Here is a 27,534-nt window from a genome sequence, read left to right on the forward strand (position 1 = left end):
GTATTAAGGGATATGGGCCAAAGGCGGGTGTATGGAGTTAGGTCACAGATCAGCCATGATCTCATTCAATGGCGGAACAGGCTCGAGGGGCTGAATGGCCTCCTCCTGTCCTATGTTCCTAACTAGTGATTTGTAAAGGTTTAGTGTAACTTCCTTGTTTTTGTATTCAATGGCACTCTTTACAAAGCCAAGTATCCCATACGCTTTCTGAACCGCCTCACCAACTTGCCGCGGCACTTTCAAAGACTTGTGAATAAGGACCCCCAGGTCCCTCTGCTCTTGCACCCCCTCAAAATAGTCCCATTTAGATTATACGGCCTCTCCCTGTTGTTTCACCCAAAGTGCATCACTTCACACTTATCCTCATTTAATTTCATCTGCCTTGTGTCTGCTCATTTCACAGTCTGTCGCTGTCCTTCTGAAGTCTGCTACTGCTACACTCACAAAACTTGGCAACATAGTAAATAGTATCATCCGTAAACTTTGAAATTGTTCACCTATACCCAAGTCCAGGTCAGTTATATATAACAAGAAAAGCAATGGTCCTAATCCCGACCCCTGGGGGAGCCCACTGCATACTTCCCTCCAGTCAGAAAAACATCCCTCAGCACTGCTCACTGCCTCCTCTCCCTTAGCCAATTATATACCCAAATTACCATCGGCCCTTTAATTCCCTCTGCTTCTATTTTCAGAGTAAGTCTCTTATGTGGTATTTTATCAAATGCCTTTTAAAAGTCCAGGGCCCAGAAATTGGGTTTTGGCTTAGCCAGGGCTTTAGCGCCGGAAATTAGGGCCGGCGCTAAGTCCCCTGCGCGCGCCAAAAATTCAGTGGCGCCGCGCCCAAACGGCTGCCGGCGTTACTGAAGGGTCTTAGCGCCTGGAAAAGGGCGCTAACTGCCGTTTCACGCCGCAATTCCGGCGCTGCGGCACCCGATGCGGTGCGGCAGGCTGGGGAAGTGCAGGCCTCCTCCTTCCGTTAAGGAGGAGCTGCCTGCACCCGGCCGCGGCCCGCGCAAATCTGCTCAAAAATGAGCCCGGCACCTCGGACAAGTGCCGGGCTTGCATCTGTTCTGGGGGGGGGGGGCGGAGAGAAGTCCGGGGAGGGAGCTGCGGGCAGGCGGCCGGCGGGAAAGCGGCCGGCCGCCGCGGGGCCTTTAATGCGCCGGCGCTAACTGCAGTAAGGCACCTCTGACAAAACGCTGGTTGCGGCTGCCACGGGCGAGGCGGCCGCAACTCAATTTCGGAGTTCGGGCGGGTTACCACGGCAACCGGGACGCTGCGCACACCGATGACGTCATCGGTGCCGGCGCAGCGCTACCGGAGCAACGCCGATTTAGGGCCCCAGGGAATTTCACTACTGGCCATAACTCCGGCGCAAGGCCCTCTAGCGCCTCAAATGAGGCACTAAGGCTACTGAATTTTCAGCCGAAGATATACAACATCTGCTGCACTACCTTCATCAACCCTCTGTTATTTCATCAGAGAACTCAATCAGGTTAATCAGACACGATTTACCTTTAACAAATCCATACTGGCTGCCCTTATTAATCCATGCTTCTCCAAGTGAGAATTAATTTTGTCCTTGACAATGGTCTCTAGTCGTTAACCCACCACTGTAGGGGTCGCAAAATCCCCTCAGCCCCCGAAGATCGGGGAATATTAATCCACATCGTGGATGAAGACTTGTGTGATTTAAATTGTCTCTGGGTTGGACAATGTTTTAAAACATACCCAGAACCGCAAAAGGCTGCGTTAAAAAGCTCGTAAGCTAGGCAGCACTTGGACACTGGAATCAAAGAACTTTATGAAAATCGCACACTTTAAGATTGTACATTTTATTAAAAGATGTACTCTTGAGTTTTGGACTGTTTAAATTGCCCAGGGCATAAAAATGGCTGAACAGACCTCATGGAAACAGAATTTTGAAAGGCAGCAGAAAAGGACAGACAGGCTGTTAGCATATGAAAAGCTCAGCGCTGCCCTGTGGTAAGTTTGAATGGAGCCCGAGCTGTCAGTCACCCTGTGGTATTGGGCGGGTCCGGTAACCTCCAAGCTGCTTGTTTACACTGGGGTGTAGCCCATTTGAATCAGCCAATCATCGGACGGCAAGCACAATGGGTTGTTAACACACATCCATTCACTGAAATTGACTCTCCTACGTGATGTCTCTACGTGATGACTCCATGTACGAATGGAGGAAGTTAAAAGCCCTTCTCTTGTGTATTTGGACTTTTCGGCGTGAAATTGCGCACGGACCTTTTCGGCGCGAAAACAGCAGGGACTCCCAGGGTATAAAAATTAAGCCCAGGAAGTTCTCTGCCCCCTTTTTTGTCTCTTTTACTCTTTGGACTGCAGGTGAGCAAGGCTTCTGACCCACTAGCAAGACAATCTAGTGAGAAGTAAAAGGGTGGTAATTTAAGGGACATGTTGCTAAGATTGTAAGGTTAACATTGTAGCCATTTATCCCTCATTTTTGCCATCTGCCTTCCCCTGTTAAGCAATTTTACCGTGATTACTTTGATGGTGTGGTGTAGTTTCTTTAGTTTTAATAAAATTTGACTTTCTTGCATCCAGACCATTTGTCCGTTTTTAATATATCATTAATTATAAGTTCCTCCAGTCAGAACTGGAGGGGGGGTTTTTAGTGATTCAAAACCGCTGATTGAAATTGGTCACAGTGCAGTGGCAAAGGCTGCCTGACCAGGTAAATTACCATAAACCAGGTAAAGGATGCCCACCTACAAATTGGCAACCGCAGCAGGACTGGTGGCAGTTTTTGATATGATAAGTGGTCTGGATCTGGAGAAAGCATCAGCTCTTGCTTTTCTTGCTTTCAGCCTGGGTAGCCCTGCATAAGTTAGCGGCAGCATGTAAGCTGACCTATTATATTATCGGTGGCTGGGTTAAGAAGGGTGAGATGAGGGTGCGGGCGGAGGTTACAGAGGCCAATAATCGGGAGTCAGAGTTTGAAAAATGCCAGGCGGAGGTAGAACGCCTCATAAGAGAGGTGAATGAGGCCAGAGATAGTGGGATGAGGGTGTGGGAAGAAAATGCACGCCTCACACTAGAGGTCACAAAATGCCAGGCAGAGATAGAGCGCCTTGTGCAGGAAGTCACAGAGGCTAGGGACAGTGAGATGAGGCTACAGGAGGAAAACACACATCTCACCCAAGAAGCCAGCGAGGGCAAAAGCCACACGAGGCACAAGATAGAGTTCCTAAAGTGCCAAATTACAGAAGCAAAGAGTAACGAGATGAAACTGCGGGAAGAGAATGCCCACCTCACCTCAGAAGTAACAGAGCAGGAAGAAAAGGTTAGGGAGGTAAAGGCAGCTTATAAGCTGGCCTGCAACCAAAGATTTAGTGGAGCAGATCATACCCCATGTAACAGAAAGATAGAGAGTTTGGGTATGGAGTTATTAAGGACTAAAGGGATGGTATGTCTCATAAGTCCGAAGGGAAGTCTGTCGGACAGTACCAGCAGCCCAAATCAAACCGCCCCACAGGCAGCACACAGAACAGAGCTGGCTCGGGAATTAGAGGTCCCAAGACCGCAGCCCACAGCTCTGAGTTTTGAGGAGCTCTGGCAGCAAGAAGGGGTGGACAATGGGTGGTAGGAGAACGCCAGCAAGTCCCACTAGGCAGGCGGGGACCAGGATCAGTGTACCCCCTCCGACAACGGAGGTACGGTCCGCCCGTGAACGATAATAACCCAGGGGCTGTTCAGCATACCTATCTGGTACCCTATGATACCCACAGCTCAGAGGCCTGGTGAAACATATTCCCCTGCTCTCCAAAAAGGGAGACCCCTCAGTGCACTTCCAAGAGATAGAACAGGCAGCCTGTGTTAACGGCTGTGATGACGAAGAGAAAGCCAAAATGTTGCTTTTCTCTGTAGATAGTAAGCTCTATCAGACCCTTTCAGATGAGGCTAAGAGAGGGCAGAAGGGTTTTGAGGACCTAAAGGAGGAAACACTGGAAGCCATGGGTGCGAACAACGGCAGTCCGTTCGATCGCATAGGGAAAACTCTGCAGAAGGAAGGGGAGACCCCACAGGCATTTGCAGACAGGCTGTGGCCAGTCTACAACAGTGCGTGTACAGGGGGACAAGATAGGGCACACCTGAACCAGCAGCAGCGGACCCAATGGCTTCGTTGCCTGGTGTCCAATTGCCTGCCCCAGATAAAAGCAAAGGCTGATTCTTGGTTTGACCACCGAGACCCCCTAGCAACTTAAGAGACTGTAATCCGGCAGCTCACGGTAGCATATAGGAATGGTAGGAATAGTGGGACCCCCCAGCAAAAGGGTAAGGTCCACGAGGTTAAACCTGGGGCTCAATACAAGAAAGAGTGGCGCCATGAGGGGAGCCGTCCCTCCCAGAACAAGGTCACTTGTTACAGGTGTGGGGAGGATGGCCACTGGCGCAGGGATTGTGAAAAGCCTGGGAGAGATGATAAAGCCAGGACCCCCGAGGCCCAACTCAGAAGGCAGACAGAAACTTCTCCCGATACAGTCGAGTCCGTCATGGAGTCGATAAAATCTTTCCTCAGGGCCAATCAGGGAAGGGTAGCAGCCATCAGTGGTGCTGCAGCCCCCTCGCCCACCTCTGCCTCCCCACAATGACTGGAGCCCGCGCAGCCTGTCCGTCTGTGTAATCTCCGGTACGATGAATGGAAGAGACCGCTCGTACAGATGGAGGTAGAGAAGGTTACAGGGACTTATCTATTGGATACGGGGGCATCATGCACCGTGATCCATATGGATAATCCCACCACCTCACCTCTCTCTAACGGGGTTCCATACATACTATCGGGATTCACCGGTCAGGAGCAGGCGGGGGTAATTTATGTGCAGGCAGCAGACAGCATGGGGAAGCAGCATCAGAATAACCAGCTGCTGCTCGAGCCTAGCAAGAGCCACCAGTGGGAGATAGGAGACCTAGTGATGATAAGAAACTTTTCCCAGGTGGGAAGTTTAGAGCCACTCTACATGGGACCCTATACTATAGTTGATAGGGACAGCCCCATGGTCTAGGCAGTAAAACTACCCCGGTGCACAAAGTGGTTCCACGCCAACCAATGTAAATTGTATAAATCTGACCATACAAGTTCAAGTTCACAGGCTGTAAAGACAGGCGCTGTGGCTTGTTTCAAGGGAAAAGTTGTCCGGCCCACCAATTGGGACACTTCCCCGCCCCAGCGGGACCTAAGTTTTGGCCAACGTTTAAATTTGAACCAGTTATTTAGTTCAGAAACAGAGAAACCGCAGCCTGAGAGTAGAAATCTGCAGGCTGCTGCGAGTTCATTCACAGAAAATCGCTTGGGGGGCTCCAGGGAGGAGCCGCCTTTTGAAGAGACTGCCTGCTCATGCGTAGTTGCCGGTCTGGAGACAGGAATTCCCCAGTCTTTTGAACGGCCTGTTCGCGCAGGTGCAGTTCCCCAGCCCGTGACCACAGCGGCTCCTCTTCAGTTTTCTCACGCAGGCGCAGTTGCCTTGTTAAAGGGACAAGCTTCCCAGCCCGCTTCTAGAGTGGTTCCCCCTATGGTGTGGGACTCTGGGAGGAAGGGATAGCAATTCCTCTTGCAGGGGACATATGGAAGGAGCTGGTACCAGGTTTTGGACCTGGAGAGGAAGATTTTCAGCCACCAGCAGCGGGTGGTGAGGGGATACCTGCCCCCAGTACAGGAGTGGGTAGGGAAAAGGAGACAAACCCAGATTACTGGCAGGCTGCCAGGTATATTAAACAGTGCGGGCTGTTTGCATCAGGGGGAGAAGGTTCCCAGCCAGCTAGGGCTGTGACCCAGGCTCAGGGTCCATCAGCCAAAGTTTCCCCCACAGAGACGCCCCTCAGGAGGTCTCAGTGGGTCCACAAGCCCAAGATAAGATGGTCACCAGAGTACCCACCACAAAGAGCAATCTCCCAAGCCCGGGAGGAAACAGACCACAGAGGTCCCCAACTAGCAGCCATAAGCTGCCAGGGACCAGAAGCAGGAGGCAGTCAAGCTTTGCTGCAGGCAGCAGTAATCTGCGACAGTGACACCAGAGATTAACCTGGCCGTCCGGAGATGGGCGGCATTTGTATTATAGCTTTGTGTTAAGTTACCAATGTTTATAGCTTGCTTTTAAGGTGTTTAAATTTTAAGTTTAGAATGTAACTAGTAGTTTTAAGTTTAAGTTCAAGGTTTAAGTTTATAAGTGTGCCAAATGCTTGTATTTTGGTCCGAGGCCGAGGGACCCGACCATGTCTCCACCTAAGACAGCAGGTCAGTGAGAGACCTGGCTGCATGTCCTTTTAAGTTCTTTTGCAGGAGAGTGGACAAAGGAGCAGCCCTGTTCGCCCAGTCCGAGCTGAGCATCGAATGAAGATATGGTTATACAGAATGTTGGGGATCACCTCGCCACTGGACGAATCTAGGAGGAGACCCCGCAGCGACCTTCGGGAGAAACCGGACAGGGTCCGGAGGAACCTGCCTATTTATCCTACGTGGAAGAGATGGCCCCAGCTGGGTGGGGCACGGGCACGGCCCCAACCCAGCACTATCCTGACCAAATTTCACTTGCGGGAAACCTAGCTATTGAGGAGTCATGGTGGGGAAGCGCAGGCGCCTTGTCAGATAGGGATGTGTTCCCCGGAAGTGGGTGGTGGTGGCCCGGGAAAGATTGTAAAGGGGAGGGGGAGACCCAAGAGTCACGTGGGTGTGTTCGGGGAAGGGAGGAACTCACCTGGGGCCCACGGGTAAAGTTAGAGTGTAAGTGTGGCTGGGAAGGATGAGTGGGTGGCCGGATCTGGGATCCAAGTTTGAGTGTGGGGCCAGTGAGAGCCGTCACACAGGCACCCATCATTTTCTGCAGCCAGTCGAGGGAAGACGGGAGGGGGTGGGACTGGGAGTCACAATCCCATACTCCCCGGTCTCGGTCTGTGAAACATGAGGGTACTCCGCCTCCACAAAGGGACAAGGGAACGGCTCGGGGCTGGTGGATCAGACTGTTCTGTAAAATCCATTCTGTATGTTTTAAAAGCTTAAGACCTTTAAAGGGGGGGGTGGAAGGAACATTTACTGCCCGGGTGGGAGGAGCAATACCCACTCGAATTTCGCGACCCATCATTGGCACGTGATGGTCGGGGTTTATTTTCGCGTTTTGTTTCAAATGTTTAATGAAGACTTTTGTATTTTGTTTTACAGTTCCAAGCGGTGCAGAGGCGTAGGACCCTCTCCGTGCTTGGCATCATTTTGATTACATTGTATAACCAAGATTGCAACAGCTTGTAATATGTTATAATGTAACAAGTGGTGCAGGGGTATGAGATCCCTTATTGTAACATTTTGTAATTGATGTAACAGTAGATGCCTACCGAACCATGGTTTTTCTCGGATTTGAGGGGAATAGACGGGTCGGGGAATCAGTGATAGGTAGCTATAGGTAAATACAGGGGATGATTGTTTGTGGGGGGTCAGATAATTTGGCTCACTTCTTCAAGAGGATACTACAAGCAAGTTGGAAGTATCGAAGGGAGGAATGTACGGGTCGAAAAATACCCTCAGCCCCCGAAGATTGGGAAATATTAATCCACATCGTGGACGAAGACTTGTGTGATTTAAATTGTCTCTGGGTTGGACAATGTTTTAAAACATACCAGAACCGCAAAAGGCTGCGTTAAAAAGCTCGTAAGCTAGGCAGCACTTGGACACTGGAATCAAAGAACTTTGTGAAAATCGCACACTTTAAGATTGTACATTTTATTAAAAGATGTACTCTTGAGTTTTGGACTGTTTAAATTGCCCAGGGCATAAAAATGGCTGAACAGACCTCATGGAAACAGAATTTTAAAAGGCAGCAGAAAAGGACAGACAGGCTGTTAGCATATGAAAAGCTCAGCGCTGCCCTGTAGTAAGTTTGAATGGAGCCCGAGCTGTCAGTTACCCTGTAGTATTGGGCGGGTCCGGTAACCTACAAGCTGCTTGTTTACACTGGGGAGTAGCCCATTTGAATCAGCCAATCATCGGACAGCAAGCACAATTGGTTGTTTACACACATCCATTCACTGAAATTGACTCTACTACGTGATGTCTCCATGTATGAATGGAGGAAGTTAAAAGCCCTTCTCTTGTGTATTTGGACTTTTCGGCGCGAAATTGCGCACGGACCTTTTCGGCGCGAAAGCAGCAGGGACTCCCAGGGTATAAAGATTAAGCCCAGGAAGTCCTCTGCCCCCTTTTTTGTCTCTTACTCTTTGGACTGCAGGTGAGCAAGGTTTTGACCCACTAGCAAGACAATCTAGTGAGAAGTAAAGGGGTGGTAATTTAAGGGAAATGTTGCTAAGATTGTAAGGTTAACATTGTAGCCATTTATCCCTCGTTTTTGCCATCTGCCTTCCCCTGTTAAGCAATTTTACCGTGATTACTTTGATGGTGTGGTGTAGTTTCTTTAGTTTTAATAAAATTTCACTTTCTTGCATCCATACCATTTGTCCGTTTTTAATATATCATTAATTATAAGTTCCTCAAGTCAGAACTGGAGGGCGGGGGGGTTAGCGATTCAAAACCGCTGATTGGAATTGGTCACAGTGCAGTGGCAAAGGCTGCCTGACCAGGTAAATTACCGTAAACCAGGTAAAGGATGCTCAGCTACACCACTGACATTAGACTGATTGGCCTGTAGTTACCAGGTTTATCCCTCTTCCCTTTTTTTAAACAGGGTGTAACATTTGCAATCCTCCAGTCTTCTGGCACCACTCCCATATATCTGAGGGAGATTGAAAGATTGTGGTCGGAGCTTCTGCTATCTCCACCCTAGCTTCCCTCTGCAATCTAGGATGCATCCACCTGGACTGGGTGACTTGTTAACTTTGAGTGATGACAACCTATTTAGCACCTCCTTTCTATCCATTTTTATCCAATTTCTCTACTCCCCCTCCTCTACTGCGACATTAACTTCATCCTCTTCTTTTGTGAAGACAGATGCTAAGTACTCATTCAGTACCTCAGCCACGCCCTCTGCCTCCGTATGATGAGCTCCTATTTGGTCCCTAATCGGCCCCACCATTCCTTTAACTATCCTTTTACTTTTCATATGTTTATAAAAGATTTTTGGGTTCCCTTTTACATTACCCACTAATCTTTTCTTGTCTTCTCTCCCTTGTGTCAGCTGTGGCTTAGTGGGTAGCACACTTGCTCTCTGAGTCAGAAGGTTGTTCTAGTCCCACTCCAGGGACTTGAGCACATAAAGCTAGGCTGACACTCCAGTGCAGTGCTGAGGGAGTGCTGCACTGTTTCTGATGAGACTTTAAACTGAAGCCCCGTCTGCTCTCAGGTGGCTGTAAAAGATCCCATGGCACTCTTTTGAAGAAGAGTAGGGGAGTTATCCCTGGTGTCCTGGCCAATATTTATCCCTCAACCAACATAACAAAAACAGATTACCTGGTTATTATCACAATGCTGTTTGTGGGAGCTTGCTGAGCACAAATTGGCTGCCGTGTTTCCCACATTACAACAATGACTCCACTTCAAAAGTACTTCATTGGCTGTAAAGAGCTTTGAGATGTCTGGTGGTCATGAAAGGTGCTATATAAATGCAGGTCTTTCATATGTCCTTTTTCAATTTCCCCCCACTCTCTGTATTCTCCTGGTTTTTGATTGTAGTCTGTACCTGACAGTTGTCGTAAACCTTTTTCTGTTTTATTCTAACGTCTACATCCTTTGTCATCCAGGGAGCTTGAGCTTTGGACGCCCCATCTTTCCTCCTTATGGGAATATGCTTGGTTTGTACCTGGTGTCAAATCTTGTTTTATAACGCTCCCGTGAAGCATGTTGGGACATTTTACTGCATTAAATACGTTCTATAAATACAAATCGTTGTTATTGTCTGAAACTAACAAATTCCACAGAGGAAAAATAACAGTATTTTTACTCCCAAATATTAAATATTTTGTTCCACAAGATTTAACTGCTTTTATTGTTGAATTTAAAAAGTCTCTATTAAAACCTGAGTCAGTGTGTTGTGACACAAAGAGCCTTGTGTCCAATGCGGGGAATAAAGGCCCACAGCCTCCCCGGGCCCCGGGCCCTGAACAACGGACTGGAGAAACTCGCTGCCCTGCAGATCAGACAATCAGCCAGCGCTAGTCCCGCCCCTCGGGCTCCCCGATTGGTTGGAGGACCCGCCGCCGGCTCGCTCCTCCAGCCCCGCCCACTGGGTGCCGCTAGCCCCGCCCCTCCAGTCCCACCCATTAGGTGCCGCAAGCCACGCCCCTCGGGCTCCCCGATTGGTTGGAGGACCCGCCGCCGGCTCGCTCCTCCAGCCCCGCCCACTGGGTGCCGCTAGTCCCGCCCCTCGGGTTCCCCAATTGGCTGGTTGACCTGCCGCCGGCTCCCTATTGGTCGGAAGCTCCCGTCAATCACCCGGGCAGTGTGAGCTGAGCATGCGCAGACCTTGGCCGCTGACACATCAGGTGAGAGAGCTCAGGGAGCGGGTTAATGAACCCCAGGGGAGGCTGTGAGATTCTCAGCAGCTGAGCTCTGCTCGGTGCTGTGTGAGCGGGCTGCTCCACACCCCGGCTGCTCACGGGGAATGCCAGTGCGGAGGGCCCAGTGCAGAAGGCCCAGGGTGGAAGACCCAGAGGAGAGTGTCCTAGGCGGGAGGCCCAGCACGGAGGACCCCAGGCGGGAGGCCCAGCACGGAGGACCCCAGGCGGGAGGCCCAGCACGGAGGGCCCCAGGCGGGAGGCCCAGCACGGAGGACCCCAGGCGGGAGGCCCAGCACGGAGGACCCCAGGCGGGAGGCCCAGCACGGAGGACCCCAGGCGGGAGGCCCAGCACGGAGGGCCCCAGGCGGGAGGCCCAGCACGGAGGACCCCAGGCGGGAGGCCCAGCACGGAGGACCCCAGGCGGGAGGCCCAGCACGGAGGACCCCAGGCGGGAGGCCCAGCACGGAGGACCCCAGGCGGGAGGCCCAGCACGGAGGACCCCAGGCGGGAGGCCCAGCACGGAGGACCCCAGGCGGGAGGCCCAGCACGGAGGACCCCAGGCGGGAGGCCCAGCACGGAGGACCCCAGGCGGGAGGCCCAGCACGGAGGACCCCAGGCGGGAGGCCCAGCACGGAGGACCCCAGGCGGGAGGCCCAGCACGGAGGACCCCAGGCGGGAGGCCCAGCACGGAGGACCCCAGGCGGGAGGCCCAGCACGGAGGACCCCAGGCGGGAGGCCCAGCACGGAGGACCCCAGGCGGGAGGCCCAGCACGGAGGACCCCAGGCGGGAGGCCCAGCACGGAGGACCCCAGGCGGGAGGCCCAGCACGGAGGACCCCAGGCGGGAGGCCCAGCACGGAGGACCCCAGGCGGGAGGCCCAGCACGGAGGACCCCAGGCGGGAGGCCCAGCACGGAGGACCCCAGGCGGGAGGCCCAGCACGGAGGACCCCAGGCGGGAGGCCCAGCACGGAGGATCCCAGGCGGGTGGCCCAGCACGGAGGACCCAGAAGAGAGTGTCCTAGGCGGGAGGTCCAGCACGGAGGACCCCAGGCGGGAGGCCCAGCACGGAGGACCCCAGGCGCGTGGCCCAGCACGGAGACCCCAAGCGGGAGGCCCAGCACGTTGGACCGCAGGCGGGTGGCCCAGCATGGAGGACCCCAGGCGGGTGGCCCAGCATGGAGGACCCCAGGCGGGAGGCCCAGCATGGAGGACCCCAGGCGGGAGGCCCAGCATGGAGGACCCCAGGCGGGAGGCCCAGCATTGAGGACCCCAGGCGGGGGGCCCAGCATTGAGGACCCCAGGCGGGGGGCCCAGCATTGAGGACCCCAGGCGGGGGGCCCAGCATTGAGGACCCCAGGCGGGGGGCCAAGCACGGAGGACCCAGAGGAGAGTGTCCTAGGCGGGAGGCCCAGCACGGAGGACCCCAGGTGGGGGGCCCAGGGTGGAGGACCACAGGCGGGGGGCCCAGGGCGGAGGACCCCAGGCGGGGGGCCCAGGGCGGAGCGGCTGGTCGACAGAAGCAGAGTCGGGAGATGCTGTGGGTGAGCGTGCTGCACGGTTTCTAAAGTTGAAGAACGGTCTCCGGCCCGAATGAGTTCCAGCGGCCCCGCCTGTGCTTCGTCTGGTGGCAGCTGTGAGGCTTTGTTTCGGTGATGGGATCGGGTTTGTGCGCTGCCATTTTGGTGGAGGAAAGACAGACTGTTCCTATCTATAGTCTGGTGATTGAACAGCCATAAGATGGGAAAAGAGAACGGGATAAAAGTGAAAAAGGAAAATAAAAGACAAAACAAGGTATATCGGCAAGGAATAACCAATGTCTTGATGGCTGGGTCCTGTGAGTGATTACAGCAAGAAGAAGGAAATTTGAGTACTCGTTTTCCTCTTTTACGGGATTTGAGAAAGTGGTCGGCTTCTTTTCTGTGGAATTGTTGAAGACTGTGGATAAGGATTATGACATTATATGGTTGGATAACATCAAGTGAAGACCAGGAGTTATTAGAGTGCCAATAGGACTGGCGTTGAACTGGTATTACTTGTTTTTTGAAGAAGTTTCAGGTTCTGGTTAAAAGTAGTTTACTTGAAGTCTTAAGTGATTTTTTGATATGGTTGTAGGACTTTGTATATTGTGGTGTTATTTAGTGTTAAATCCTTCCTTAATCGAACGAACGAACGTTCTAGTGAACACACGCATGCGGATACAAATATATGCATGTACTGTTAATCATAAAGCTGTTTTTTAAGGCTTAGCCTTATTGTGGTCAATGAATGTAATGGATTTATCATGTAATTGATCAGTTGTAACAAGTACTACCAGATTTAAATAAAAGAGAAAAAATGAACCCCGGGATCCCTGATAGCCAGCCAGGATCTTGTGCTGCTGCTGTGCCAGAAGAGAGGAGAGGAGAGGAGAGGACAGGTGAGGTCTCTCTCTCTGTATCCAGGAGGAGAGACCACATCTGTTGCTGCTGCAGCTACTATTGGGGTGCCAGAGGAGAGGAGAGGAGAGACCAGGAGACCAGACCAGAGCTACCAACAAAGGGAAGCCATTCCATCACTGTTTCCCCAACTGGTCTCCATTACAGGAGAGGGAGAGAGGTGAGAAAAACAAACATCCTACATCTGTTCAGAAGGAGGGAGAACTGTTGGAAAACTTCTACAGGTGGGTGTTTCAGGGTGCACTCTCATAAAGACTTTGTATTTAAGTGGGGGGGAGGAAAGAAGAAGGAGAAGAAAACATCCAGGTGTGTGTGTGAGTGTGTGTGGCTCTTGTAAAAATTAGGGCACACACACCACTAGCAAACACCCCTCCCTATTGCTTGACCTGGGACAGCTGGAGCTGCCCAGGTGAAGTCATCATTTAATTATCACATCATTAAGACCTGGTGGTGGACTGAGCCTGGGCATCTCCAGCTTTATTTTCCCAGGTGAAGACATCTTCTCCCCCCACAAGAAGACCATCAATAGAGACTTATTTTTTGGAGATTGCACCCCTGCGAGCACCCACCCACCATCTTCAGTGGAGGCCGAGCCCCTGCGGCCTCCCTCCTTCCCACCCCCCTTTCTCTCTCTCTTTGCCTCTCTTTGTCTCTCTCTCCATTGAGCACAAGATTCCTGGCTGGCTATCAGGGATCCTGGGGTTCATTTTTTCTCTTTTATTTAAATCTGGTAGTACTTGTTACAACTCATCAATTACATGATAAATCCATTACATTCATTAACCACAATAAGGCTAAGCCTTAAAAAAAAACAGCTTTAAGATTAACAGTACAAATACAATAATAAATTTTTCTAGACAAAAACAATGTCAACAATACAGGTACCCATAGTAAAAAACAATACATACCAGTCCTACTGGCAATCTAGTAACTCGTCATTTTTGCTTGGTATAACCTGTTGTCCTTTTTAAATTTTAACATTCAAGTACAACAGTACTTATACAACTCATCAGTTACATAGTAAATCCATTACATTCATTGACCAATTATGGTCAACAATATAAATACAACAATACATTTTACAGGTAAATCAATATTTACAGTACAAACTGCAACTATTTAATAAACCAAGAATCCGTACACACCAGTCCAACTGGCATCGTTCAATCATTCATTCCTCCATTCGTTCGCTCAAGTGTAAGTTCCATTGTGCATGACTGTGTACATGTCTGCCATTTCTATCTGCGTGCATGCGTGCGTTCGTTCATCCGTCCGGCAGGCTTCATGCTCACCAAGCGGGCCTTCATCCTGGGGAGCGAGGGCCCTTTATTCGGTCGAACGTAAGTTCCATTGTGTATGCGTGCATGCGTGCATATATTTGTATCCGCATGCGTGCGTTCACTAGAGCGTTCGTTCATTCGATTAAGGAAGGCTTTAACACTAAATAACACCACAATATACAAAGTCCTACAACCATATCAAAAAATCACTTAAGACTTCAAGTAAACTACTTTTAACCAGAACCCAAAACTTCTTCAAAAAACAAGTAATACCAGTTCAACGCCAGTCCTATTGGCACTCTAATAACTCCTCCTCGTCACTTGATGTTATCCAACCATATAATGTCATAATCCTTATCCACAGTCTCCAACCTTTCCACAGAAAAGAAGCCGACCACTTTCTCAAATCCCGTAAAAGAGGAAAACGAGTACTCAAATTTCCTTCTTCTTGCTGTTATCACTCACAGGACCCAGCCATCAAGACATTGGTTATTCCTTGCCGATATACCTTGTTTTGTCTTTTATTTTCCTTTTTCACTTGTATCCCGTTCTCTTTTCCCATCTTATGGCTGTTCAAGCACCAGACTATAGATAGGAACAGTCTGTCTTTCCTCCACCAAAATGGCAGCGCACAAACCCGATCCCATCACCGAAACAAAGCCTCACAGCTGCCACCAGACGAAGCACAGGTGGGGCCGCTGGAACTCATTCGGGCCGGAGACCGTTCTTCAACTTTAGAAACCGTGCAGCATGCTCACCCACAGCATCTCCCGACTCCGCTTCTGTCGACCAGCCGCTCCGCCCTGGGCCCCCCGCCTGGGGTCCTCCGTGCTGGGCCCCCCGCCTGGGGTCCTCCGCCCTGGGCCCCCCACCTGGGGTCCTCCGTGCTGGGCCTCCCGCCTAGGACACTCTCCTCTGGTCCTTCCACCCTGGGCCTTCTGCACTGGGCCCTCCGCACTGGCATTCCCCGTGAGCAGTCGGGGTGTGGAGCAGCCCGTTCACACAGCACTGACCAGAGCTGAGCTGCTGCGAATCTCACAGCCTCCCCTGGGGTTCATTAACCCGCTCCCTCAGCTCTCTCACCTGATGTGTCAGCGGCAGCTGCCAAGGTCCGCGCATGCTCAGCTCACAGTGCCCGGGTGATTGACGGGAGCTTCCGACCAATAGGGAGCGAGCGGGGTGGGGCTGGAGGAGCGAGGCGGCGGCGGGTCCTCCAACCAATCCGGGAGCCCGAGGGGCAGGACTAGCGCCGGCTGATTGTCTGATCCGCAGGGCAACGAGTTTCTCCAGTCCCTTGTTCAGGGTCCGGGGCCAGAGGAGGCTGTGGCCCTTTATTCCCCGCATTGGACACAAGGCTCTTTGTCTCACAACACACTGGCTCAGGTTTTAATAGAGACTTTTTAAATTAATCAATAAAAGCAGATAAATCTTGTGGAACAAAATATTTAATATTTGGGAGTAAAAATACTGTTATTTTTCCTCTGTGGAATTTGTTAATTTCAGACAATTACAACAATTTGTATTTATAGAACGTATTTAATGTAGTAAAATGTCCCAACGTGCTTCACGGGAGCGTTATAAAACAAAATTTGACACCAGGTACAAACCAAGCATATTCCCATAAGGAGGAAAGATGGGGCGACCAAAGCTCAAGCTCCCTGGATGACAAAGGATGTAGACGTTAGAATAAAACAGAAAAAGGTTTACGACAAATGTCAGGTACAGAATGCAGTCAAAAACCAGGAGAATACAGAGAGTGGGGGGAAATTGAAAAAGGATATATGAAAGAAAGACTTGCATTTATATAGCGCCTTTCACGGCCACCGGACATCTCAAAGCTCTTTACAGCCAATGAAGTACTTTTGAAGTGGAGTCATTGTTGTAATGTGGGAAACACGGCAGCCAATTTGTGCTCAGCAAGCTCCCACAAACAGCATTGTGATAATAACCAGGTAATCTGTTTTTGTTATGTTGGTTTAGGGATAAATATTGGCCAGGACACCGGGGATAACTCCCCTACTCTTCTTCAAAAGAGTGCCATGGGATCCTTTACATCCACCTGAGAGAGCAGACGGGGCCTCAGTTGAAAGTCTCATCAGAAACAGTGCAGCACTCCCTCAGCACTGCACTGGAGTGTCAGCCTCGCTTTATGTGCTCAAGTCCCTGGAGTGGGACTAGAACCCACAACCTTCTGACTCAGAGAGCAAGTGTGCTGCCCACTGAGCCCCAGCTGACACAAGGGAGAGAATACAAGAAAAGATTAGTGGGTAATGTAAAAGGGAACCCAAAAATCTTTTATAAACATATGAAAAGTAAAAGGATAGTTAAAGGAATGGTGGGGCTGATTAGGGACCAAATAGGAGCTCATCATACGGAGGCAGAGGGCGTGGCTGAGGTACTGAATGAGTACTTAGCATCTGTCTTCACAAAAGAAGAGGATGAAGTTAATGTCGCAGTAGAGGATGGGGGAGTAGAGAAATGGGAAAAAATAGATAGAAAGGAGGTGCTAAATAGGTTGTCATCACTCAAACTTAACAAGTCACCCAGTCCAGGTGGATGCATCCTAGATTGCAGAGGGAAGCTAGGGTGGAGATAGCAGAAGCTCCGACCACAATCTTTCAATCTCCCTCAGATATATGGGAGTGGTGCCAGAAGACTGGAGGATTGCAAATGTTACACCCTGTTTAAAAAAAGGGAAGAGGGATAAACCTGGTAACTACAGGCCAATCAGTCTAATGTCAGTGGTGTAGCTGAGCATCCTTTACCTGGTTTACGGTAATTTACCTGGTCAGGCAGCCTTTGCCACTGCACTGTGACCAATTCCAATCAGCGGTTTTGAATCGCTAAACCCCCCCCCTCCAGTTCTGACTCGAGGAACTTATAATTAATGATATATTAAAAACGGACAAATGGTCTGGATGCAAGAAAGTCAAATTTTATTAAAACTAAAGAAACTACACCACACCATCAAAGTAATCACGGTAAAATTGCTTAACAGGGGAAGGCAGATGGCAAAAACGAGGGATAAATGGCTACAATGTTAACCGTACAATCTTAGCAACATTTCCCTTAAATTACCACACCTTTACTTCTCACTAGATTGTCTTGCTAGTGGGTCAAATCCTTGCTCACCTGCAGTCCAAAGAGTAAGAGACAAAAAAGGGGGCAGAGGACTTCCTGGGCTTAATCTTTATACCCTGAGAGTCCCTGCTGTTTTCGCGCCGAAAAGGTCCGTGCGCAATTTCGCGCCGAAAAGTCCGAATACACAAGAGAAGGGCTTTTAACTTCCTCCATTCATACATGGAGACATCACGTAGTAGTCAATTTCAGTGAATGGATGTGTGTAAACAACCAATTGTGCTTGCTGTCCGATGATTGGCTGATTCAAACGGGCTACTCCCCAGTGTAAACAAGCAGTTTGTAGGTTACCGGACCTACCCAATACCACAGGATGACTGACAGCTCGGTCTCCATTCAAACTTACTACAGGGCAGCGCTGAGCTTTTCATATGCTAACAGCCTGTCTGTCCTTTTCTGCTGCCTTTTAAAATTCTGTTTCCATGAGGTCTGTTCAGCCATTTTTATGCCCTGGGCAATTTAAACAGTCCAAAACTCAAGAGTACATCTTTTAATAAAATGTACAATCTTAAAGTGTGCGATTTTCACAAAGTTCTTTGATTCCAGTGTCCAAGTGCTGCCTAGCTTACGAGCTTTTTAACGCAGCCTTTTGCGGTTCTGGGTATGTTTTGAAACATTGTCCAACCCAGAGACAATTTAAATCACACAAGTCTTCGTCCACGATGTGGATTAATATTTCCCCATCTTCGGGGGCTGAGGGGATTTTGCGACCCCTACAGTGGTGGGTGAACGACTAGAGACCATTGTCAAGGACAAAATTAATTCTCACTTGGAGAAGCGTGGATTAATAAGGGGCAGCCAGGATGGATTTGTTAAAGGTACAGCGTGTCTGATTAACCTGATTGAGTTCTCTGATGAAGTAACAGAGGGTTGATGAAGGTAGTGCAGCAGATGTTGTATATATGGACTTTCAAAAGGCATTTGATAAAATACCACAGAAGAGACTTACTCTGAAAATAGAAGCAGAGGGAATTAAAGGGCTGATGGTAAGTTGGGTATATAATTGGCTGAGGGAGAGGAGGCAGTGAGCAGTGCTGAGGGATGTTTTTCTGACTGGAGGGAAGTATGCAGTGGGCTCCCCCAGGGGTCGGGATTAGGACCATTGCTTTTCTTGTTATATATAAATGACCTGGACTTGGGTATAGGTGAACAATTTCAAAGTTTACGGATGATACTATTTACTATGTTGCCAAGTTTTGTGAGTGTAGTAGTAGCAGACTTCAGAAGGACAGAGACAGACTGTGAAATGAGCAGACACAAGGCAGATGAAATTAAATGAGGATAAGTGTGAAGTGATGCACTTTGGGTGAAACAACAGGGAGAGGCCGTATAATCTAAATGGGACTATTTTGAGGGGGTGCAAGAGCAGAGGGACCTGGGGGTCCATATTCACAAGTCTTTGAAAGTGCCACGGCAAGTTGGTGAGGTGGTTCAGAAAGCGTATGGGATACTTGGCTTTGTCAATAGGGCCATTGAATACAAAAACAAGGAAGTTACACTGAACCTTTACAAATCACTAGTTAGGAACATAGGACAGGAGGAGGCCATTCAGCCCCTCGAGCCTGTTCCGCCATTCAATGAGATCATGGCTGATCTGTGACCTAACTCCATACACCCGCCTTTGGCCCATATCCCTTAATACCTTCGGTTAACAAAAACCTATCAATCTCAGATTGAAAATTACCAATTGACCGAGCATCAATTGCTGTTTGTGGAAGAGAGTTCCAAACTTCTACCACCCTTTGTGTGTAGAAGTGTTTCCTAATTTCACTCCTGAAAGGTCTGGCTCTAATTTTTAGACTCTGCCCCCAGTCCTAGAATCCCCAACCAGCGGAAATAGTTTCTCTCTATCTACCCTATCTGTTCCCCTTAATAGCCTGAAAACTTCGATCAGATCACCCCTTAACTTTCTAAATTCCAGGGAATACAACCCTAATTTGTGTAATCCCTCCTCGTAACTTAACCCTTGAAGTCCAGGTATCATTCTGGTAAACCTACGCTGCACTCCCTCCAAGGCCAATATATCCTTCCTAAGGTGCGGTGCCCAGAACTGCTCACAGTGCTCCAGGTGTGGTCTAACCAGGGTTTTGTACAGCTGCAGGCTTTTGGCCTCAGCTGGAGTCTTGTGTACAGTTCTGGGCACCACACTTTAGGAAGGATGTCAAGGCCTTGGAGAGGGTGCAGAGGAGGTTGACCAGGATGGTACCAGGGATGAGGGACTTCAGTTATGTGGAGAGATTGGAGAAGCTGGGATTGTTCCCCTTAGAGCAGAGAAGGTTAAGAGGAGACCTAATAGAGATGTTCAAAATGATGAGGGGATTTGATCGAGCAAGTAGGGAGAAACTGTTCACTTTGGCAAGTGGGTCGGTAACCAAAGGTCACAGATTTAAAATAGTTGCTAAAAGAACTAGAGGGGAAATGAGGAGAATTGTTTTCATACAGAGGGTTGTTAAGATCGGGAACGCACCATCTGAAAGGATGCTGGAATCAGGTTCCACAGGAACTTTCAAACAGTAATTGGACGAGTCCTTGAAGAGGACTAGTTTGCAGAGTTCTGGGGATAAAGCTGGGGTGTGGGACTAAATTGGACAGCTCTTTCAAAGACACAATGGGCCGAATCACCTCCTTCTGTGCTGTTAGATTCTATGATCAGTGTGAAGTCGCTGGTGTCTCTTCAACACCCCGGAGCTTTTAAAGCTCTTCCCACACTCAGAACATTTAAAGGGTCTCTCGTTAGTGTGAACTCGCTGATGTGTCAGCAGGTTGGATGACTGAGTGAATCCCTTCCCACACACAGAGCAGGTGAATGGTCTCTCCCCGGCGTGAACTCGCTGATGTACCAGCAGGGTGGTTGACTGAGTGAATCCCTTCCCACACATGGAGCAGGTAAACGGCCTCTCCCCAGTGTGTAGGTGTTGGTGTTTCTTGAGCTCCTCGGAGCTTTTAAAACTCTTCCCACACTCAGAACATTGAAAGAGTCTCTCCCCAGTGTGAACACGCTGGTGTCCCTTCAGCTTCCCAGAGCTTTTAAAGCTCATCCCACAGTCAGAACATTTAAAGGGCCTCTCGTCAGTGTGAACTCGCTCGTGTTCCAGCAGGCTGGATGACTGAGTGAATCCCTTCCCACACACGGAGCAGGTGAACGGTCTCTCCCCAGTGTGAACTCGCTGATGTACCATCAGGTGGAATGATTGAATGAATCCCTTCCCACACGCGGAGCAGGTGAATGGCCTCTCCCCAGTGTGTAGGTGTTGGTGTCTCTTCAAACCCCCGGAGCTTTTATAGCTCATCCCACAGTCAGAACATTTAAAGGGTCTCTCGTCAGTGTGAACTCGCTGATGTACCAGCAGGTGGGATGAATCAGTGAATCCCATCCCACACACGGAGCAGGTGAACGGCATCTCCCCAGTGTGTAGCAGCCAGTGTCCCTTCAGCTCCTGGGGGCTTTTAAAGCTCTTCCCACAGTCAGAACATTTAAAGGGTCTCTCATCAGTGTGAATAAGTTGGTGTCGCTTTAGTTCCCTGGGGCCTTTAAAGCTCTTCCCACAGTTAGGACACTGAAATGGTCTCCCATCAGTGTGAACTCCCTGGTGTCCCTTCAGATACCGAGCGCTTTTAAAGCTCTTCCCACAGTCAGAACATTGAAATGGTCTCTCATCAGTGTGGACAAGTTGGTGTAGCTTTAGTTCCCCGGGGCTTTTAAAGCTCTTCCCACAGTCAGAACATTGAAATAGTCTCTCATCAGTGTGGACAAGTTGGTGTTGCTTTAGTTCCACGGGGCTTTTAAAGCTCTTCCCACAGTCAGAACATTGAAATGGTCTCTCATCAGTATGGACAAGTTGGTGTAGCTTTAGTACCTTGGGGCTTTTAAAGCTCTTCCCACAGTCAAAACATTGAAATGGTCTCTCATCAGTGTGAACTCCCTGGTGTCCCTTCAGATACCGAGCGCTTTTAAAGCTCTTCCCACAGTCAGAACATTGAAATGGTCTCTCATCAGTGTGGACAAGTTGGTGTAGCTTTAGTTCCTTGGGGCTTTTAAAGCTCTTCCCACAGTCAGAACATTGAAATGGTCTCTCCTCAGTGTGAACTCGCTGGTGTGTTTGCAGGTGGGATGAACAAACAAATCCCTTTCCACACACGGAGCAGGTGAACAGACTGTCCCTGGTGTGACTGCGCCATTGAACTTCCAATGCAGACGGGGAACTGAAGCCCTTCCCGCCGTCCCCACCTTTACCCGGTTTCTCCCTGGTGTGACGGTGCACGTGTCTCACCAGGTCAGGCGATCGGCTGAATCCGCGTCCACACACTGAACACGTGTGCGGTTTGTCTGCGTTGCGATCCCTGCTCTCTCCTTCCATGTGCAAAGGCCGATGATATTCAGGTCCTGATGAATCCAGCGACTCTGTCAGATCTTGACGTGATGTTTGGTCTGAGCTTCCGGCCTGTGACTGCTCCACTTCTATAACCCTGTAAATTGAGATCAGAAAAGGATCAGAGGCAAACTGTTGTTTAATTTTCCCCTTTCCGAACCTAGGGGCAGTGAAGCCGATTTTCAGGCCCCAGCTGCTGCACAAGTTGGTTGAAAGGATCAGCAGTAATGGCGGCTGTAATACCCACAAGGCCCCGGCTCTGCAGAAAGTGCTCTGTTGACTGAGTCCCGCGCATGTGCTCATGGCCCCGCGCTCTCCCTCCTGCTCTACAATCGCCCGTCCCGATCGGTCCACAACACGCATGCTCAGCACACAAAACCCCGCGGTTGGAACATCGGGCGTGCATGCGGAGCCGCAACATCTGGTACGCGTGAGCGGCTCAGGTGGTGGCGAGTCGGTGTTTCGCCTCAGCCGCCAGGGAGGTGTGCATGCGCAGGACAACCCAACATTCTTCCTGTCAGCAATCACTCCCTCGTTTCTTTAATGAAAACAGAAAATGCTGGAAATACTCAGCAGGTCAGGCAGCATCTGTGAAGAGAGAAACAGAGTTAACGTTTCAGGTCGATGACCATTCATCAGAACTGCTTGCTCTTTAGTGTCAGCCAGTGGCTCAGTGGGCAGCACTCTCGCCTCTGAGTCAGAAAGTTGTGGGTTCAAAGTCCCACTCCAGAGACTTGAGCACAAAAATCCAGGCTGACACTCCAGTGCAGTGCTGAGGGAATGCGGCACTGTCGGAGGTGCTGTCTTTTGGATGAGATGTTAAATTGAGGCCCTGTTTGCTCTCTCAGGTGGATGTAAAAGATCCCATGGCAGTATTTCAGGAAAGAAAGACTTGCATTGATATAGTGCCACCAGATATCCTAAAGTGCTTTACAGCCAATGAAGTACTACAATGAAGTAGTCACTGTTGTAATGTGGGAAAGAGCAGGGGAATTATCCCCAGTGTCCGAGCCAATGTTTATCCCTCAATCAACATAAAAAATGATAGATTATCTGGTCATTATCACAGTGCTGTTTGTGGGAGCTTGCTGTGCGCTAATTGACTGCCGCATTTCCTACATTACAACAGTGACTACACTGCAAAAGTACTTCATTGGCTGTAAAGTACTTTGGGACGTCCGGTGGTGGTGAAAGGCGCTATAGAAGTCCAAGTCTTTCTTTCTTCACTGGTCTCACCAGCGACCTCTTCTGGCGGTTGGTTGATTGACAGCCGAGCGTCCGCGCATGCGCACAGGGAGCGGCGTTTTGGGCCGAGTCCGGCACAGCAACCCCTCCCGGTCACCAAGGGCAACAACCGCGCATGCCCAGGGGACACCAACCCCCTCCCCCACTCGGAGCTGCACCTGCGCACTCGGATCCTGTCGGACAGAGTCGGCGCGGGGCCATTCCGGGGAAAGGCCTTGGTGTTGGTTCCAGAGTCGCGATCGGTGACGCGAAGTGAGTTTTCTCCGCTCCGATTGGGTGGAGAATCGCGCGGGGTGGATCGGGAGAGAATAAAGAGAGAAATAGAAAAACCTCAGAGTTCGCGAGGACCCGGACCGAGCGGCAGCAGTTGGACGGTCACGTGATCTCCTCGGGGACACGTCACCCGGGCCCGCGGCCTGATTGACGGGAGCTTCCGACCAATAGGGAGCGAGCAGGGCGGGGCTGGAGGAGCGAGCCGGCGGCGTGTCCTCCAACCAATCGGGGAGCCCGAGTGGCGGGACTAGCGGCACCCAGTGGGCGGGGCTGGAGGAGCGAGCGGGCGGCGGGTCCTCCAACCAATCGGGGAGCCCGAGTGGCGGGGCCTGCGGCACGCAGTGGGCGGGGCTGGAGGAGCGAGCCGGCGGCGGGTCCTCCAACCAATCGGGGAGCCCGAGGGGCGGGACTATCGGCACCCAGTGGGCGGGGCTGGAGGAGCAAGCCGGCGGCAGGGCCTCCAACCAATCGGGGAGCCCGAGTGGCGGGACTAGTGCCAGCTGATTGTCTGATCCGCAGGGCGGCGAGTTTCTCCAGTCCCTTGTTCAGGGCCCGTTGCCCGGGGAGGCTGTGGGCCTTTATTCCCCGCATTGGACACAAGGCTCTATCTCAGGCACAGGGTGACGTCACACTGAAACTTTCCGCCCTCCTTTACAAAGATGGCTCTTTGTCTCAGGCATGGGTTGACGTCGCACTGAAGCTTTCCGTCCTCCTTTACAAAGATGGCTGCCGTTAACCTGGGCCTGTAAGGGGAAGAAATCCCCACAACTGCAAACACGGAATCTTCAGCTTATTATTGGGGGCTTGCCTCCTGCACGAGTTGTTTATGAAGCCTCCCCACCCACCTACCGGTCCATTACTCCCTCCGTCGCGATTCTTACCCGCTGCACCATCGCCCTCCCGGCTTCAGCCCCTCTCAATCTCCAGTAACGCACTGCGCATGCTCAATATACCGGCCCCTCCCGCGCCTGCGCGCTGGGCTCTTGTAGTCTGGGTGCGGCACGTGGTCCACCGCGGGGAATGCTGGGTAAAAGACCAGATTAGTGAATGGAACATGATTTACTGTGATCAGATTGAGGACTGAACCATGTTCATTCTAGTAGTCATGGTTTGTTTCTGCTGATCTTAATAACTCCTGTATCTGCGCTGGAGATTAATATTCTGTTTAAATAGTGAATAAATAAAGCTTGAGGAACAGCACCTCATCTTTCGATTAGGCACGTTACAGCCTTCTGGACTCAGCATTGAGTTCAACAATTTCAGACTTTAACCCTTACTCCCATTTTTCATGCTGTATGATTTTGCCATTCCCATTTGCAACATTTTCCAAGACTCGGTTTCACAGCCACATCTCTTTCCTCAGCACCTGTCTCCGGTTCCAACTTATTCCCCGTGGATTTCAACTGAACTTCCACTCTTCGTGTTTCAGATCCACCCAGGATAACCTTCCTGCCTCTTACCTTAGTAATATCTGTTACATCTCCAGCTTTTTCCAGTTCTGATGAAGGGTCCCAGACCTGAAACGTTAACTCTGTTTCTCTCGCCACGGATCCTGCCTGGCCTGCTGAGTATTTCCAGCATTTTCTGTTGTTATTTCAGTGAATAAATAAGCTTTGTTTCAAACACACAGTGTGTCAAATATTTGATTTCTCCATGATAAGAGAAGACGAATTGATGTTCTGTTCCAGACTGTTTAATTTTTGGGCCTTTTCTTACTCGAGATTATTTCTATTCTCATCTCGTTCGCCTTCTACCACATCAAACCCCAAGCTTGATCCGTTTGAGTACACGACTTGTGGGTGTCATAGAATGAACTGTAGTCATAGAGTCATAGAGTTATACAGCACGGAAAGAGGCCCTTCGGCCCATCGCATCCGTGCCGGCCATCAAGCCCTGTCTAACCTAATCCCATTTTCCAGCGTTTGCTCCGTAGCCTTGTATGCTCTGGCATTTCAAGTGCTCGTCCAAATGCTCCTTGAATGTTGTGAGGGTTTCTGCCTCCACCACCCTTTCAGACAGTGAGTTCCAGATTCCAACTACCCTCTGGGTGAAAAAGTTCTTCTTCAAATCCCCTCTAAACCTCCTGCCCCTTACCTTGAATCTATGCCCCCTTGTTATTGACCCCTCTACTAAGGGAAAAAGCTCCTTTCTATCTACCCTATCTATGCCCCTCATAATTTTGTACACCTCAATCAGGTCCCCCCTCAGCCTTCTCTGCTCCAAGGAAAACAAACCCAGCCTGTCCAGTCTCTCTTCATAGCTGAAGCGCTCCAGCCCAGGTAACATCCTGGTGAATCTCCTCTGCACCCTCTCCAAAGCAATCACATCCTTCCTATAGTGTGGCGACCAGAACTGCACACAGTATTCCAGCTGTGGCCTAACCAGCGTTTTATACAGCTCCATCATAACCTCCCTGCTCTTATATTCTATGCCTCGGCTAATGAAGGCAAGTATCCTATATGCCTTTTTAACCACCTTATCCACCTGTTCTGCTGCCTTCAGGGATCTATGTACATGCACACCAAGGTCCCTCTGACCCTCCGCCTTACCTAGGGTCTTAACATTCATTGTGTATTCCCTTGCCTTGTTAGTCCCTCCAAAGTGCATCACCTCACACTTTTCAGGGTTAAATTCCATTTGCCACTGTTCCGCCCATCTGACCAACCCATCTATATCGTCCTGCAGACTGAGGCTACCCTCTTCACTATTTACCACCCCACCAATTTTCGTGTCATCTGCGAACTTACTGATCATACCTTTTACATTCACATCCAAATCATTAATGTAGACCACAAACAGCAAGGGACCCAGCACCGATCCCTGCGTTACCCCACTGGACACAGGCTTCCAGTCACAAAAACAACCTTCCACCATCACCCTCTGCCTTCTGCCACTAAGCCACATCCACTGCACTACCCTCATCCACACACCTAGTCACCCCCTCAAAAAATTCAATCAAATTAGTCAGACATGATCTTCCGTTGACAAAGCCATGCTGACTATCCCTGATTAATTCTTGCCTCTCCAAGTGGAGACTAATTTTGTCCCTCAGAATTTTTTCCAATAATTTCCCTACCACTGATGTTAGGCTCACTGGCCTGTAGTTCCCTGGTTTATCCCTACTACCCTTCTTGAATAATGGTACTACATTAGCTGTTCTCCAGTCCTCCGGCACATCCCCTGTGGCCAGAGAGGTTCTGAAAATTTGTGTTAGAGCCCCTGCAATCTCCTCTTTTGCCTCACACAGCAGCCTGGGATACATCTCATCCGGGCCTGGGGATTTATCCACTTTTAAGCCTGCTAGAACCGCCAATACCTCCTCCCTCTCGATGCTAATATGTTCGAGTATATCACAGTCCCCCTGCCCTATTTCTATGTTTACATCGTCCTTCTCCATAGTGAAAACAGATGCAAAAAATTCATTTAGAACCCCACCTACATCTTCCGGCTCCACACACAGATTGCCACTTTGGTCCCTAATGGGCCCTACTCTTTCCCTAGTTATCCTCTTACCCTTAATATACATAAAACACCGTAGGATTTTCCTTGATTTTGCTCGCCAGTGTTATTTCATGGCCCCTCCTCGCTCTCCTAATTTCTTTTTTAAGTATCCCCTGCACTTTTTATACTCCTCTAGGGCTTCCTCTGTCTTTAGTCCTTTGTCTCTGCCAAAAGCCCTCCTTTTTTTCCTAATCCATTCCCGTATATCCCTTGACATCCAAGGTTCCCTGGGGTTTTTGGACCCACCCTGACCTTTACAGGAACACGTTGATGTGGAAACGTGAATAAAATGGACAATGAATTGGCTTACAAAAATGGTTTGGATTTGGAAATGGGAATAAAATGGGCAATGAATTGGCTCACAAAATGGCTTCACACAAGAAAAGTCTAGATTAGATTAAAAAGCAGCCCCAGCTTTGCAAAGTGCAAAAGCTAGCAGAACAGAGAGAATCTGCCTCAGCCTGAGGCCAAGTGTTAACGAAGTGCTAACGACCAGATCAGGGTCACTGAAAGGGCCTAACTGCTGACTAGAGAATGATTGACTAGCCATTGTTCGGTGCCCACAGCAGTGAGACAAGTCAGGACTTGCCTGCCAGACTGAAGACCAGATCATGGTCAAACCGAAAGGGCTTGAGTGATCCCTTATTGGAGAACGCTTGTTGCCAGGGAAGTGATGTAAGGAAACACTTGTTGCCAGGGAAGTGATGTAGTGACCCTTGTCCAACGGTATAATAGGGGCTTCCCCACAGGTATTCTCTCTCTCTTAGCCAGAAGGCGTGTGGAACATCAAGAGGGTCAGACATCTCCCGGGGACGTAAATGCTGGCAC

At 50.1% G+C, this 27,534-nt stretch overlaps 1 protein-coding gene across 1 annotated transcript in view; it reads right to left on the bottom strand.

Moving 5' to 3' along the window:
* LOC147093059 (uncharacterized) overlaps window positions 1-27,534 on the bottom strand; it is a 106,599-nt gene that overhangs the window by 42,032 nt on the left and 37,033 nt on the right. Inside the window, exon 3 of the transcript XR_015074675.1 lies at window positions 21,589-21,784. The gene's annotated coding sequence lies outside the window, so the exon portion shown is untranslated. The remainder of the gene's footprint in view (window positions 1-21,588; window positions 21,785-27,534) is intronic.

The sequence above is a fragment of the Somniosus microcephalus genome, unplaced genomic scaffold (assembly GCF_052327205.1).
Source record: "Somniosus microcephalus isolate GS21.2 unplaced genomic scaffold, FLI_Smic_1.0 unresolved_chr1, whole genome shotgun sequence".
Taxonomy (NCBI): domain Eukaryota; kingdom Metazoa; phylum Chordata; class Chondrichthyes; order Squaliformes; family Somniosidae; genus Somniosus; species Somniosus microcephalus.